Source organism: Macrotis lagotis, chromosome X (assembly GCF_037893015.1).
Source record: "Macrotis lagotis isolate mMagLag1 chromosome X, bilby.v1.9.chrom.fasta, whole genome shotgun sequence".
Lineage (NCBI taxonomy): Eukaryota > Metazoa > Chordata > Mammalia > Peramelemorphia > Peramelidae > Macrotis > Macrotis lagotis.
In genome coordinates, this window is record NC_133666.1 from 381452543 (window position 1) to 381470631 (window position 18089).

An 18089-nucleotide genomic window follows, 5' to 3' on the forward strand; every position below is an offset into this window, starting at 1 on the left:
TAAGAACTTACTATCTGACAAAAATTCTTGGGAAAACTGGAAAAATCATATGGCAAAAACTAGGCATAGTTTCACCTCTCACACCCTAGACCAAAATGTAGTCAAAATGGGTACAGGATTTAGACATAAAGAGTGATACCATAGATAAATTAATAGACCAAAAATACTATATCTATTTGATCTATGGAAAAAAGGGATAAATTTATGACCAAAGAAGAATTAAAGCACATTATAAACTGCAAAATGGATGATTTTGACTATATTACATTTAAAAATTTTTGCACTAATAAAATCAAGGCTGGCAAAATTAGAAGAAAAGCAGAAAGATTGTAAATAATCTTCACAACCAGTTCTGATAAAGGTCGCATTTCTAAAATATGTAGAAAATTGCATCAAATTCGCAAAATCATAAGTCATTACCCAACTGATAAATGGTCAAAAGATATGAACAGATAATTTTCAAATGAAGAAATTAAAACTATATAGTATCATGTGAAAAGATGCTCCAAATCACTATTGATTAGAGCAGATTAAAACAACAATGAGTTATCATCTCACAGCTATTAGATTAGCCCAGATGAGAAAAAGGGGAAGTGATCAATGTTGGAGACATTGTGGGAAGGTTGCGTTATTGATGCATTGCTGATGGAGTTGTGAATGGAATCAGATTTTCTGGGGTACAATATGAAACTATGCCCAAAGAGCAATAAAACCATTCATAGCCTTTGACTCAGCAATTTCAATTCTAGGACCATATCCAATAGATGTTATAAAAAATGGAAAAGTCCTACATATTCCAAAACATTCATAGCAGGTCTTTTTTGTAGTGGTAAAGAATTGGAAATTGAAGAGCCAGGAGCCCGCCTGCAGCCCCTCTTCTCTCCCACCTGCCCACCCACCCAGCCCAGCCTGGCCCGGCCCAGCCTCCTCCAGCCCCACACCATGGCAGATGCTTTCACTGGCACCTGGAAGCTGATTGACAGCAAGAACTTCGATGACTACATGAAGTCCCTTGGTGCTGGTTTTGCCACAAGGCAGGTGGCCAATATGACCAAGCCCACCACCGTCATAGAGGTCAGTGGGGACAACATCACTGTCGAGACTCAGAGCACTTTCAAGAACACCGAAATCTCCTTCAAACTGCGAGTAGAGTTTGATGAGACAACAGCCGATGACAGGAAGGTCAAGTCTATTGTCACACTGGATGAAAGCAAACTTGTCCATGTCCAGAAGTGGGATGGGCAGGAGACCACACTCATTCGGGAACTCCAGGATAGAAAACTCATACTGACACAAACTCATGGCAGTGGTCTGTGTTAGGACCTATGAGAAGGAAACAGCTTGAAGCCAGGCCACCTGTTCAGTATCAGCTCCTCTGCAGATGGCTGCCACTGAACTCAACACCAGATTGCCTCATTTCTGCACTCCCTCCCCCACCCCACCCCAATGTTTTGTACCAATTGACTCTGGTCAAGGAACCCTCCAGAATTGGAAAACATGGTGCTGTCCTGGTCCTAGTTGAAGCACATTCTGCATTTTTTAAACTGTATCTGATGGCTGGTTGCAAGCCAATAAAGCAGATCCCACAGTCAAAAAAAAATATTATTGTCTATAAGAAACCATAAATAGTCAGACTCTAGAGAAGCATGCAATGAATTATGGGATCTGATGCTGAGTGAAGGGAGTAGGGTCAAGAGAACAAAGTGCATATCAACAACATTATGAGATGAACAACCTTGATGGAAGCAGCTCCTCTTGACAGTCCAGAGAGCTAGGACAACTATATTTGACAGATTATGGACTATATTATGCCCAACCAGAGGAAGAAAAACAAAACAAAACAAAACCCACAGGAAAAAAAAAAACCCTTCCTAATTTGTTGAACATTTTATAAAAATTATCTCTTATGTATCTCTTTCCCTTAATCGTAAATCCTCTTGCCAAAAATAACTATTTTTAAAATATGTTTGTATAATTCTAACCTGACTATTCCGTTGAAGGGAGGCGGGTGGAAAGGGAGGGTGGAGGGAAATTTTGTAACTTGCAAATATGCATGTATAAATGAGTGAAAATAAACAAGCAAATTTTTAAAAATGAAATTGATAGTTCTGAATATCACATGAATTACTTATTCCTAAAATTTAGTTGGTTTTTTTATTGTTGTTGTTCAATCTTGAATAGACATAGGGAAGAGGAACATCAGGTTTGTAACCATGGAGTAATAATGATAGTAGCTAACTTTTTATTTAGCATCTAATTTGTGCCAAGCATTTTGCAAAGCATTTTATAAATATCTCATTTGATCCTTAAAAAACCCTGGGAAGTAGATGTTATTCTCATTTAACAGATGATAAAACTAAGATAAAGAGTGGTTAATGACTTTCCCTGGGTCACATAGTCAGTTCTGAGACCTGATTTTAACTCAGGTCTTCTTGATTCCAAGATCATCTCTCTAATGATTCTACCTAGCTGACTCTTATAAGAACATCAGATTTACAATGAAAAGGCATAGGGTAAACTGTGGGTCATGCTACTTACAAGTCATTTGACATTGCCCAAGTAATTTGTCCTCTCTAAACTTGATTCCTCATCTGTAAAATGAAGATGGCAATATTTATATTACCTTTGCCTCCTTTGCAAGGATCAAGTGAGAAGATGTATGTGCAAGAAATGTCAAATTTTTTTATTATAGCAAAATATATACACAGCTTTAATGCAATGCTTCATTGGAATCTGAAGGTGATTCTGGATTGCTGAAGGTTATACAACTGGAACATAAGCTATGGGAAGACCTATAAAGCTAGAGAGGCTTCAAAGATCCAACAATACACCATATGCCTTCATTCCAAAAGTCAGTCTGGCTAAATTAAAAATTTGGTCACTGAGTGATGATGATTTTGGTCACAGAAACTCATTAGAAATATTTACAGAATTGTTGATTTTTTTATTGCATCTGTTGATGGGAAAAATGACCACACTGATTAAATATCAAACTCAGAAGCATTGCATTAATTCTATATATGAAAGTATTTTATCTCTTTACATAATATGTTATTATTGTTTGTTATTTGTTGCTTCAGTCATATCCAACTCCCTTTGACCCCATTTGGACTTTTCTTGGCAAAGATACTAAAGGAGTTTGCCATTTCTCTTTGCAACTCATTTTACAAATGAAGAAACAAAATTTAGTAACATGCCCAGAGATACACAGCTAGTAAGTATACATGGCCAGATTTGACTCCAGGATGATGAGTCTTCCTGATTCCAGGCCCAACATTACATACACTACACCATCTAACTGCCCTACATAATATGCCCTACCTAACATGTAGAAATTCAATTATATATGGTTAGCAATTGATATAGAAAAATGTAATAATAATAACAAAGTAATAATACTGAAACTATCTAGGAGTATTGTGATGGTAGTGGAGGCAGTGGAGGGAGTGGTAGTAGTAGTAGTAGTAGTAGTAGTGGTGGTGGTAATTCTGGGATAGTTTAAAGAGGAGGAGGAAGAAAAGAAGAAAGAAGTGGCTAAGAAAAGAGAAAAGAGGCAGGAAGATAACCAAAAAAATAAAAAAGAGGAGGAAGGAGGGAAGAAGGAGGGCAACTAAAAGTGAGGAGGAGAAAAAGAGAATTTAGAATTCAGCTGACCTAGGCTCAAGAGCATTACCACTTTGAAGACATCTGATTATATGGAAACATTACTGCTCTGGTCCTCAGTTCCTGTATCTATGAAATGAGAAGGATAGGTAAGATGATCTCTACAGTTCTCTCCAACTATAACATTCTATCGGTCTATTTTATTGTAAGCTTTGTCTGTCCATAGAAAAACCAAACATTTTAATTTTTCAATTTATAAGATGGAACAAGGTCTGTTAAGAAATTCAAAAGGAAAAAAATATATAACACATTTTGGGTATTGTTTATGTTAGGTCTGATATATTTTCTCATTGTTGTAGGACATACATTACCAATCTGATTCAGGAGCTATGATTACTAATTACTAATAATGATTACTACTGTTAGAGTTAACTGGAGCACTAAATTGATAAATGACCTGACCAGGGTCACTTACCCATTCGGTGCCAAATGTGTGACTCAAACCCAGAGCTTCTTGACTCTGAAGATTGATTTCTTTTCATTTATAGTACACAATAACCTTCATATAAGTCATAAAAATTTGCAAAGGAAGTCCTTTTTAAAAGATGGAAAGGAATGACTATCTCTTTCAGTTTGTACTGAATGCTGCTCTGCATTATCACTGCCTTTTAAAAGACAAATCTCTTGCCCCTTCAGTCAAGATATAGCGAACTTGAAGTAGTACTCCTTACTGCTTGTTGACTTATTGCATCCCTTCTAACTTTTAGAGTAGAGAGAAATAAATAGAACAATGAGACAGAGATTGTACCTGCTATTGACTAAAAGAAAACAATACTTTCCTCAAATAAAGATAAATTGACTTCTAGAAAAATGCCCAGCCTGTAAGGGGTAGAGGAAACTCATCTCCTCTTTGTTTGGGGTCTGTAGGTCACCTTTGTCATACAGAAGGAAATCAAAGTCACTTTACATGGTTCCAAGAATTGACTGGAAAGAAAATATAATCATTTTTGATTTTGACCATGCAAAAGAAGGTCTGGAAATAAGGAATAACTAGCTTAAATGAAACACTGAATAAAGAATAAAATGGGACCTGATACCAATTTTAAAAAAAAAAAATCTTTTATAAACTGTAACCAAAATTATTCTAATTCATTCCAAATTGGAGATATTATTTCAGTTTTATTTAATCATACAATCTTTTTTTTTACCTATTCAATCTTCTTTCTGAGAGTACTATTTACATAACACCTATAACTTCTTACTTAAACTTAAATATCTGGGCTTACTAAAATACCAAATGAGTGATTGAGGATTAAAGGTTTTTGTAAAATAAAATAAGAGCAGCTCCTAAAAAGTTCAGCCTCTTTCCTGAATCTGAATAGCAGAGGAGGAGGAAAAGACATCCCTTCTCCCACTGTAGGATTTTTCTCCTTAGGCATGATGGATAAAAATAAAACGAGGCCATTACAATGCCAAACATCAATTTCTGAGCAGCCTATACCATAGGAGAGTAATGGTCTGCCTGCAGAAATAAAAAAGAATCATGGAGGAAATAGGCCTGCCTGTCCTTAAAAGGAATGATCATTCACTTCACATTATCATTCTCTTTAAACTGCTCCTTGTACTGTCAAGTGGCATACAACATCCCTCACCTCCTTCCCTTCCGCTTAGGATGAGGAAAAATAGTGATGGGCTGGAAGAAATTTTTATATTACATACAAAGGGAGTAGAACATAGCCCATGAAACTAAGGAAAATGAGGTTTGTTCTGTGCTTCATAGGGCTTAGATCAGGACCCTGTTTATTTAGTTTTGATACCAGAAGGAAAGCAAACTCATAGTAGTTTATCCAACAGGTAACGAATTCTTATTTAGCCATAGCAGGAGGATATTCAACAAGAATAGGCAAACTGATTTGGCCGAGTGAAGTTCTCATCAAAAACTATGCAATTCATATGTACATATTATATATATATATATATATATATATATATATAGAGAGAGAGAGAGAGAGAGAGAGAGAGATAGATATGTATAGAGATATATAATATCTATATGCATATGCACCTATGTATCCATGTATATATATATATAAATATATACAGATACATGTATACACCTGTACAAATATACAAAGCATAAATATATGATGTACCATAAATGTGTACAAAATGTGTGTGAGAATCACTTTAATACCTGCCTATTCAAGGGGGTTTTTGAGAACTCTACATGTTTTCTGGTGTCTCTAAATATAGAATTTATGACTTCAAGATGCTCTTAAGGTTATCCCCTCCAACTCGATCACTTTCTAGATAAGGAACCTGTGGATAAGATGGATTAAGGGATCGTAAATACAAGAAAACAGTTTTGACCACAGATCCCTTGATTATAAAGCTAGTACTTTCTCATGGTACCACTTCACTTCCCAAGAGATCCATATTATATACAATGGTCATTTTTACAATCATACCCTTAATTCCCAAAGCCCAAGTGAACTGGACTAAGAGCACAGGTTTAGAATTTTATCTAAGAGTGAGGTGAACATTAAATGGTTGATCTGTAATTGGAAAATGTATTCCTGTGTTGATTTCCCCCTGTAGATCCAAAGGACTTTTTAGAAGCACAGGTTTAGACCAGTGCCTGGTAATTTATAAAATCCACATAATAACTGGAAATTCTGTATGAATTGGATTGTCTCTTTAGATCTAGAAGAAGAGGTATCTGTAATTCTCTGGTCATTGAAACCTATGAAACAAAGAAAAATACTACATGGTACATAGACTTACAAAGCTAATTTCTATTTCTGCAGATATTTTGTTAGAGTGATAAATAAGAAATAGTATCCTGTGATGAGGGTACTACATCCAATTTTACACCAAAGAAAAGCATTATATCTTTAAACTATGAACAAGGAAGCAAAATACTCCTAATGGAAAAGAATCATATCAATATTAGCAATCTTGGAGTGAACTAAAATCAGAATGCTAAAAAAAAGTTCCATCTAAATGAGAGGATGATTCACAAGTTTTTCTTGGAAAGACAAGTAAAGGAATTGTCTGAGTTGATTTCATCTTGCACACTAAGGCAATAGGAAACATCAATTTCATGGGACATTGGTCATCTCATTTTGCCATGCTCATGATTAGAAGAAGTCAAAAGAACACTATGAAAATAATTGCAGTTTATGAGCCTACATCTGTTAGAGAAAATGTAGAAATCAAAAAATTCCATGAAGAACCTGACAAGGTTTTCTTAACTAAGTCAATATAGACTATAATATCCTGTAAGGCCAATGTGAAGGTGGTCATAGGGGAGAATTATGAATACATGTGAGTAATTTGGTTAAAGATTGATTAAAAATGTGTGGACAGCAGTTGAATTAATGACTTGTGAATTGATTCTATAGATCCAAATCCTATTTAAATGATTGTTATGCTCTTATGTTTTGAATTTTGATGTTCCTACTTAAATTTTGTCTTACTACCCAGTACCATCCAGACCTTTCATTCTCTTTCTGTGTAAGGTCATTCAAAAAGGATTTCATTTTGAAAATGAGATAAAGTCCACAATCACAAAATCAAAAACAGTTAGAAGAGATATTAGAGACCATTTAGACTTAGCAAAGAATGCTCATTCCTCCCTATCCCACCCCTGACCTTACAATACAATCAACAGTAGAAGACCTCCTCAAAGATCTCACTCAGGCAACATATTTCATTTTAGTAGAAAACTGTTCCTTATACCTCCATAATAGAAGGATTATCACCTCCCTAATTCTAAACACTATGACTCTCTTAATAGCTTAAATTTTCATTATCTTTTTAGCTGTTTAATTACACTGTTGACATATCAATTTTGCAGTCCATTAAAACCCCAAGAATTCAAAGCTTGTTCCCATCACTTACTGTGGCTAAATCATTTAATCTCTCTGCCCTTCAGTTTAATCTGTACAAGTCCTAGGTTAAATAGATACCTCCAATTTCTCTTTTAGGTCTAAATATGGGCCTATCTATAATGCTATGAATTTCTAAGATGATATTAATCAGAGGAGAATCGATTCTAGAAAGGCACTCTGCTAATCTTTGGTGTATGTGTTTGTGTGAGGGGGGATGACAAAAACAAGCAAAAACAGTCCTTATTCTCAAATATGAGACCAAATGTTAAAAAAAATAGTGTTTGTAAAATGCAAGATGTTTCAAAAATCTTGTTACTAAAATTTAGAAATATACTAAGATTTTACTTTGGAAACATTCTTCACACAAAAGAAAAACTATTTAATTTTTTGGGTACTGGAGAAGAAACATAATTAGAAGGGAGATGCTAAGGAAAACTTTATATATTAGAATTTTAAAGGAAATCAAAAATTTTAAGAAAGAGAGATGAAGATGGAGGGTGTTCCAAACATAAAGAAGTGGCCAGTACAAAGTCACTAGAGGAGACTGACTGCTATGTAACATTAATAGCAAGGACAATTTGCCAGTACCATGGAGGACAAAAAAGGAGTTGATAAAAACCTAAACTACAGTGGCAGCTGTGTGAGTTGAGAAAAGGGAATAGATATGAGAGAGGTTTTGAGGTAGATGCTGTAGAGGAAGGATATTTGGCAACCTGATGTACGTCCCTGCTGACTTAAAATTATAAGTTGGCAATGATCATTATTCTATAGTACTGGTGATGAAAAGTGTTACATATCTCTTGAAAGAGATGATGGATAAATATACAGAATCATACAAGCTGTTTTTCTATAACCAGTAAAGAAATATATTTTGTTTAAATAAAAATTACAAGGATTTCCTTTGCTTTGCTTTTTCTTCTGTTAGGAGAGGGAAGTGAGAAAAGAAAGTATAAATACTTGAGAATTGAAAAAAATAATTAAAAGCTAAAATCTCTTTGATATTTTGTTGTTCTCTTTGTGAATATATATTTTGGCCCAGAAAATCATTTTCTTTCTCCTTTTTGTTTTGTTTTGTCTTTATTTCATCAGAATTTAATTCATAAGACTATTTTATCACACTTCAGCTGATTTTATTAGGATAATTTTTCTTTATAGCACTCCTCTGAAATCTTCCTTAGAAAATTTTGAAATTTTTCTTCAAATCTAAAACACATCCTCCAAATAAAGAGGTGAGGGCCTCAGAATGCAGATTGTACACACACACACACACACACACACACACACACACACACACACACACGTGTGTGTGTGTGTAGAGAGAAAAAAGTTATATTTATGTGCATACACACATATTTACATATACACATGCATATATATATATATATATATATATATATATATATATATATATATATATACATATAAACACATATTTACACATACCTACTTGGCCAATGGCAGAAATTTGATTTGTTTGACAATGCATCCTTCTGATAGATTTTTCTTGCTTTTACAATGGGAAAGTGAGAAGGGAGGCAGGAGGAAGAAAATACAGAACTGAAAATAATCTAAGGTGCATATGGACCTATCTCTGACAGTCTTCTTCATTTTTCTCAAAGTCTAAGGGAGATAGAGTGTTCATCTCTACACAGTTGTAATTAATTTCAAATGTAAATAATTCCCCACTGATAGTAAAAAAAACCTGTCTAGAATAGAATTTCTCCAAGTTGGTTCTTATACCTCTTGAAGGAAAAAATGATCATTAAACCACCCAAGAAATTCTATGCTTTGACCAAAGAAACTGAATTCTAGTATAGATCTAAGTTTAAGTCCCCTTCTATGTAATATCTTTGTTGATATCATTTGGTTCCTTCTTCAGTACTGGTGATTCATAGTACATTCTGAAGATAAAATATAAATTTTTTGACAATAAGGGCCAGATTCATTTTTTCCTCCAAAGTACCTAACACCATGTTAGGCATATAGATAATAATTAATAGATACTTAGCTTATTGATGACAAAATTGTGTGGTTCTACTTTTATTGATGTCATCAAATGTTTTCCTTCCTCAGGTTTCTAGATTTCCAGGATTGTTATAGCTTCTTAATTTATTATTTATTATTTATAATTTACTATATCATCCCACATTCATTTTATATATTCTATTTTTTCATGATGCCATATCTATCCACAATAATATTCTCATAATTTGAATCTTTCTGGAAGATTTTAGTGATACTTAGAAGAACAGATTTGCCTCTTTAAATTAGGAACTTCCATTTTCCTTGCTTATTGACGTTCTCACTCAGTACAGCTGTATATAAAAGACTTTGCTTTTTCAAAATGATTTAAATCTGTTATTTCACTATCTCAATTCAAAATAAGTTAATTTGTAAGTAAGTTATGTAAATTTGTCCTCACTTTATATATGAAGCAAATAAGGCTCAGAAAGATTAGTTAATTTGTATTAGTTTCAATGGTAAGTGACCAAAACAGTTTAGAATATTTTTCTCATCTTCTAGGTTTCTTTTATTTTCACCATATCACTTTGCCTATGAAAAGTTAAAGTTACCTTTGGGAACAAAAGAATAAAGACCCACATTGTTCAAAATTTAATGCTGTGCCAATGACACCTCTTGGTTGAGCTAGCATCTTGATTGAGCACAGCAGTCATTGGAAAAATAAGTAGCCCAATAGATTGAGAGCTGAAATGTCCTCATAAGCAGAAATTACACATTCATTTTCCATTGATATACATATATATATATATATATATATATATATATATATGTATGTATATATAATCTATGTCATGAACTTTATATCCATGACTGAGATCCTTCACAAGTGACAATCAGGGAACAAAACTCGATTCCAAAACACACCTATCTATGGTCTAGTGATGCCAACAATGTGTAGCTCAGATGCCAAGAGGGAAAGAAAATCCAAGTATAGAATAAATTGAAAGTTGTTAGATGTTAGAACTAACCAGAAATGTCTTTACATCAGATGTGCTTCCAATAGAAGTTGTTAAAACTCCATCATCTTACTGAATGCTGGTACTCAGATTTGCAGTCTTCTTTTTTCAGCTTGCAATGTCAAACTCTGCATGATTCCACAAATTTAGCAATTATGAAAGTCATGATATTACAACCAGCTCTGCCTTACAGTACCTGAGAAATAATCTTCAATAGTTGTTCATTCCTGGGCATATCTTTGTTTCAATTTCCTCATCTGTAAAATAAGAGGATTTAACCTGATATTTTCCTAAATGCATCGTCCTATGATTCTCTGATCTAACCTTCTGGCTTAGAGACTAGCTAACTCATATGAGAGGTCGGTCTTGCATTTATATTCACAGTTGAGAGGTGATTTTTGGGAGAATACTTGTTAATTTGTGTTTATTTGTGGGTAACAGAAAGGTGTGAAAGAGCTGGAAAATGTTACTGGTTACTATTAACAGTCACTGATAAGAACTGACCTTAGTTTAAGTTCTTCTCTTATATTATTGGGTTTTTTTGTGGTTTTGTAGATTCCTTTGTCTGTATAATTGATCTGGTTCAAGAGTGCCATAGACATTTATTAAGAACTGTGTTAGATAATGAGGTAGCAATGAAGTTTATATAAGACATTATCCCTGCCCTCAGTGAATTTACAATGTTTCAGGTAGAGAAGACATTAAAACAGAGTACTTATATACAAAAATTTCATGATAAGTATATTTGAGAGATAAAAAAAGACAAATTTCTATATGATGTGAGAGGAGGAAAATCTGAAAAAAGTTGGGAATGACAAAGGAATGTACCTTGAGTAAATAAAGAGATGTGACTTTTTAAGGGATTTCTTAATCCTTACTAAGGAAATGTCATTAAAAAAAGTTCTTAATGGTTCCAATACACTGTGGCATTAGTCCCATTTGTGCATGAATTACAGAATTCAGAAAGGCTAACAAGGATTAGACCTCATTTTCTCATTATGCCAGTGATCTGTGTTCTCGTTACTGACCTTAATTGAGAAGAATTTGGTCATGGAAGAATTCAAAATCAGCAGGTCCTCCACATTTTCAGAAATCTAAATCAGGGTCTAAGATGATTTAAAATGGGTTTATGAAAAACTATAGTCTTCAGTCCTGTCAACTCTCCAGTAATGAACACCAAATTCACAGCTCCAGATTCCATAAACTTCATTTAGATATGTCAGTAAGAACTTGGGCTACAGGAAAGGCCTTAAACTGGAAAAATAATTAAGAAGGCTTGATCCCAATTCCTTTTCATCTTTAACTGTTTACATTTTCCAAATTATCATCATCATCCAAATTATTAAGAGCAGGAATTGCTCTTAAAAATATACACACAAACACACAAAGTGTATCAATGTAAAATCTAAGTGGAAGAAGGATATGAAGAAGCAGAGAAACTTGTGTCAGTAAGTTGGAAGGCAGAAGAATATGACACAGAATAGAAATAAAAGAAGGAAAAAGGAGCTTTTAAGAATTGGAACTAAGTTTAAAAAAAGAGGTTTTTTCCCCCAAAATGAGACCTTGAGTTCTTTTTCTCCCAAGAAGTGATGATAAGAATGTGAATTAACAGCTTTGTCAGCTGACAGAGCATCCAGAAAATGTACCAAAGAAAAGAAAAAAGCTCTGGGAACTTGTGTATTCCCATTGAGAGAGACAGAAGCAGTCAGTTAAGTTTTGACCTAATAAAAATAAAAGAGGACTCCTATTGTCTCCTCATAGAATGTATCCAGGATGTGATGGAGATGATTTGTCAAACCTCATTATTCACTACTCTTTATTTCTAATTAATTACATGAGCATAAAAAGGAAAACAATCTAGAAACAATTTCTAACAATTACTAGGAAGAAGAAAAATCCTTTAGAGCAAAAGTTACAGTTGCAACAGGGTTATTGAAATATAACTAAACATTTGTTGGTTGAAAGCAATGATAATTTGGGTCTAAATTTTGATTGTTACAAACAGGGATAAAATATATGATGAGAAGATTATTGGGAAGGTGACTACTCTATCTTTAAATATTAAGAATAGTAAAAAAAAAAAGAATAGTAGAAGAGAAAGTTACAATTGGGAAATAAATACTAAGTTAATGGTATCTGAAAGCAGGTTTTGGATATCTCATCCTTGCAAGACCATTAAAACACTGACAGAATATTACAGTTCTGCAAATCTATTTTATAAAAAAGCTTCATACTAAAAATATAGTGATAGTGGGAACAGAAAGAAGACTATTCATCTATATATCATGAATTATATACCATAAAGAAGGCCTAGTTGAAATACCTTTAAGATCCTTAGAAGACAAAATTCAAAAAAGGAAGTGTGCAAACGTCAAAATTTTAGGCAACAAATACATGAATCTAGAAGTCCTAAAGTAAATTTGACCTGCTAGGTATTCCTGAAATTCCATGCAATGAAACCTATATCTGGGAAAGAACTCTGAATGGCTTTACAATATTCAAAAGAAACTGTACAGGGACAAGGGTTGGGGGGAAGGAGAAAGTAGAATTAGAATAAAAAGGTATAAACATGTGAAGAACTTAAAGAGCCAAGAGCAGGAAGGCATTGTGCAGAACATTTAGGCTAAGATAAATGGGAGGGGGGAGGGAAAAACAGTAATGAAATTAAAATAGGAAATAGTCATTTAGAGAATAAATAGCCTGGGAAAGAGGTTTGTTTGATTGCAAGAGGTTTGATTGCAAGCTTCAGCTAACCAAACTCCTCTCTCTCTCTCTCTCTCTCTCTCTCTCTCTCTCTCTCTCTCTCTCTCTCTCTCTCTCTCTCTCTAACACACACACACACACACACACACACACACACACACACACACACACACATATAAAGACACACACCCTCTTTCCCTCTATCCAAAAGCAGATCACTTAATACCTTTTCATTTGACTTTCTAAAAAATTCATGTTTTAAAACATAAAGGAACCTTCAATGGGGAATATTTCCTGGAATTTCATTCTGACCAATATGGAGGAATTAGTTGTTGGTAAGAAAATGATGGGAACCCTGGGAGAAAAGTGACTACTGCCTCCTATTGGCCCTGATAGAAGTATACCAGACATCTTCTGAGACACACCCTAAACTTTGGAGAAATAAATTTCATACTGTCAGACAAAGGATAGTTAGGATCCCACCGACTAAAATACTTCAAAGAGGAAAAAGTTACTGGACAATAAAATTTTGAAGACACAAAGGAAAATTGTACATGGAACTCATTGTTGAACTTTGATTTTTAAAAGAACTGTATAGAAGTTAGTAACAATAGTAGGTAAAAGGGTGAATGTACAAGTATGTGACCAATGTGTAAAGTGATGTCAGAAATACTAAAGCTTAGAATAAAATAAGGATGTCATAGAAGTAAAATAAAAACAAAAGACTTCTTTATTTCTGAAAAAATAGGAGGAAAATAAAACTTCAGGTTGAAGAAAGGATAGGGACTCTAATTGATGTAAGAGGAGAGATAATAACTGACAGCAAAAAGAAGGTAGAATTAACCATTGCATAATTTGCTTCTTTTTCTATACCAAGAAGGACAATATTTATACTAGAAATGCCAGAAGAAAAAAAAGACTAAAAAGAAATAAATATTTAAAATAAGAGAGTATAAATCTTCCCTTGATGAATTCACAGGACATGTGACTTGATCTCAAGTGAAACCATTATTTATTTGTCTGTTTGTTTAAGGGGTATGTGATTACATTATTGTAGAGAACTAGGGCATGCAAACTCCTTCCATCAATTTTGAAATTATTTTTAACTAATACTCTTATAGATTCCCCCCCAAAATTAAATGAGTTCTGTATGATCCCACAACCAGTATATATCAAAGGCAAGACCTGAAACCAGGATGAGTCCAAGGGACTGCATTCTCTTGATTATACCATGCTGACTCTCCTTGGCTTTTAGGAGCTTGAAAGTTTTCATGTTAAAAAAACAAAAAACAAAGGATTCATAAAAGAATCATTGTGCTGACTTGACTCAAAGAAAGCTGAAAATCATTTCCTACCTGACTGTTCCTAGATTGATTGACCAGAGTCTCCAGAAATTCATCATCCTGCAAGATCACATCATCTCCAAAATTTATACTTCTTTAAAATCTCTTGCCCTTCAAGTCCCTCAATTCCTCTAATTAGAGAGGATGAAATGTAGATATCAAAAATCCTTCCAAACCTCATTTTAGGAGGGGAAGCAGGACAACCATCTTATTTTCCACCCAGCTGCAAGTGTTCATCATGCCCACACTGTTGTTAGATACTGTCCCGTTAGCCCATAGTAGGCTCTTAATAAATACTTTTTCCACTGATTAACTGAAAATCCCGTTCTAAACTCAATTTAGTTGAGTAAGCATCTCTGGGATTACTGACACCAGGCATCACTTTTGATAGTGGATATTTCTTTTTGGAGATGAACTAGTATCTCCCTGCTCATCCTTTATTATTCAAGCAGAGAAAAATACAGGAAACAAATAGGGATATGATATTTCTCCAAAGACCTATGCAAAAAGAGATGACTCTTATCTTGTGATATTTCCCTGGGCTGCTCAAAATGAAATTCATGCCATTCCCAGTTTGCTGCCAATAATCTTCATGCTACAGATGGAAATATTGTATTTGCTTAGGGCCTCATTGTAAGCCATTTGTTGATTTGTAAACCTAAAGTCCTTAGGGGGAAATGAGAAATGCACATAATGTTCCTGAGTGACAGATCTTCTACATTTGCCTCCCTATTTTAGCTGAAGCCAGTGTTGGGGGCAGGGTAGGGGGGGGGCTAAGGGGGAGAAGGGAACACATATAGTTACACTGTACTGTATCGATTTCACAGCTACAGATGCCCAAGAGCAGAAATTATCCCAATTCCAGCTAGCATTAGCCTCATCACAAAATTCTTGCTTCAGTTCAGCCCATATACCAAGGTAGGAAAATAGTGAGGATTGTTTTCTTTTGCTTTTTGTTTGTTTTTCTTTGTTTCTAATTTGTCAATTTGTCCCAGACATGATTGAAACATGTCCTTTTTGGAGAAATCTAATTTTCCTGAAATGAAAAAAATCAGGATTTTCCAAAGACATTTATTTTGTAGATAATTGAATATTGAAATTTTAAGAAGGAGATATCAGTTCTATCAACCATAGTAAGAGCAAGACTAAATGGGAATATAGATAGAACCCTTCATGAATGTATCCTGCCCCTGATTGTGACAAACAGAAACATGATACTTCTTTTGAGCAATAAAAGTTCCAATCTTAGTTGCTACTGGGATAAGGAACATTGGGGAACTAAAATTCATATACAAGAAGTTGGGTTTTCCATGTTGTTTAACCATTTCTTTAAGATATACAATATAAACTTATTAATCTATAGATCTAGTCATAAAATGAACTGTAATAATAGTCCATAAAGTACTGTAACAAATCATATAATGGTAGTTCTTATTTAAAAGTTCTTTCATTTATTTATGATAATGTCTAAAGACTACAGCTAAGGTGTAAGGCTAAGTTTTTATATCACAAGAATCTATCATTGACCAACTTAGTAAAACTACAGGTCAATTGAGAGAAAGAAAGATTGAAGGAAGAAAGAAACTAATGAATTCAATCTAAATTTAGCATTCCAAACACTGGAGAGCTAACAGATTCTGGAGACTATATGGTTTTATGCTCATTAAGTAATGGATCATTGATTTAAAGTGGGAAAGAAGAAAAAAAGGAAGGAAGGAATGATGGAAGGAAGAAAGAAAGAAGGAGAAAGACAAGGTGGGAGGGAAGGAAGAAAAAAGGGAAAGGATAAAAGAAAGAAAAATGATAAGGATGACTATTTGACAGAATGAATTAAACAACAGCAAAATATACTGACATCTTGAATTACTGAGTAAATTTGGTCAAACCAGATGACCCAATAGCCACAAGTCAATACAGTCCCAATCAATGATGATATTACGGAAGTTTGGAAAAACAGTATTAATATTATATATATTAAAGTCATCATAATAAGATAGAAGCTTAATTGTGAGCTATGCTTTACACAACAGATTAGTCAAGGATCTGATATTTAGTGAATGTCGTTAAACCAGTTTTAAAGAGATCATTTTGATTCCTATCCTTCAAATCCTAGTGAGTAGGAATATACAATTGGTATAAATAGACTTTTCCTAGGTTTCAGATGATTAAGAACAATTTGAATGTATGATGAATGATGTATGTGACTTCATAAAAAAGACCGTTATTCTGAATACAATGCAGGGCTCTGGGAATTGCTCCATGACTCTCAAAGACATCATCTTGGATGATTAGCAGAGCAGAGCATAAGCCATGTGTGGGAGAGACAGCAATTTAATTAATTCACCTCAAAAACATCAAGTGTTCTTCATGGATGTTTACAGCTTTATATAGCTTCAGATGGCAGAGATTATTGTGCAGAAAACCCTTATGCTGGAAAATTGTCACTGAAACTCTTAGGATGACCAATCTTGTTATCTAGAAAACAACTTTTCTGAAACCACTCACACTAAGAAGAAAATGATGCAGGATTTAGCAAGCTATTATTTCAATCTAAAATATTTTGCTTGAGCAGAACTCTGTAGTTACAAGAAGAGAGATTTTTCTCCATGAATAAATATTGCTAATTTCCTTAATGGTGCTTTGACCTTTAATACATTCCTCTGTGACTGGTAGTGGTTAATGATGGGGTTTGTATGTCATAACTTTTCTCAACTAACTGTTAACACCTGAATTACTTGAATTATTCTCACTAAATGAAAACTATCAACTAGCTTTTAAAATTAATTTGAATATGTAAGATTTCATGAAGTGGACTAATGTGTTGTTTTGTTTAGTGTTCCTCCATTTCTCAAAATAAAGGCTGGCCAACATTTTACATTGTGTGAGCCGCACTACCAACTGAAAGAGAATTTGTGAGTCTACAGAAAAACAAAATTTTCACCAAATAGTTTTATGAACATAACAAAGACATATTTTGGAGATATTGAAAAGCTAAATGTCACATTCTAAGTGTGATGAATGAATTCATTGTCAGCTGAATAGCATCTGCCACTTTGTTAATAGGAATATGCGAACTACAAACAACCATGTTTACTTCTTGAAAATGTTCTTCCTACCTGTTAACAAAGGTCTGGAAGATCGTTCAACACATAACCAAAATTTCAAGAGCAAAAGACACTTCCTTTTGAAAAGTTTGAATCAGAAATAACTCTGAGAGTGGCAGCTCATAATGACTCCATCTTATTTCATTAATGTGGGGGGGAAATGAAACTTAGATGTCACTTCTCCAGCTGAAGGAACAAACTGGTGAATGCACTCTGTTTTCTCTTTCAGATTATTAGAATAACTTTTTAAAAAATATCTATATATTCTGTTGAGAACATTTTGTAGCTTTCCAGGCTGTAGTGACACCTATTTTATGCAGAGAATTAGTTTCCTATTATGGACTAATGAATATCTCCTGGATCTGCAAGTACTACTTTTTTTTAATAGTCAGTTGACTTTTTTTTAAGTGTTTTTTTTTTTTTTTGCAAGGCAAATGGGGTTAAGTGGCTTGCCCAAGGCCACAC

The 18089-nt window shown here is 34.0% G+C and overlaps 1 pseudogene; it reads left to right on the forward strand.

The window, feature by feature from the left end:
* The first annotated feature begins 942 nt into the window (after positions 1-942).
* LOC141499930 (fatty acid-binding protein, heart pseudogene) lies at positions 943-1320 on the forward strand (annotated as a pseudogene).
* Positions 1321-18089: the final 16769 nt, after the last annotated feature.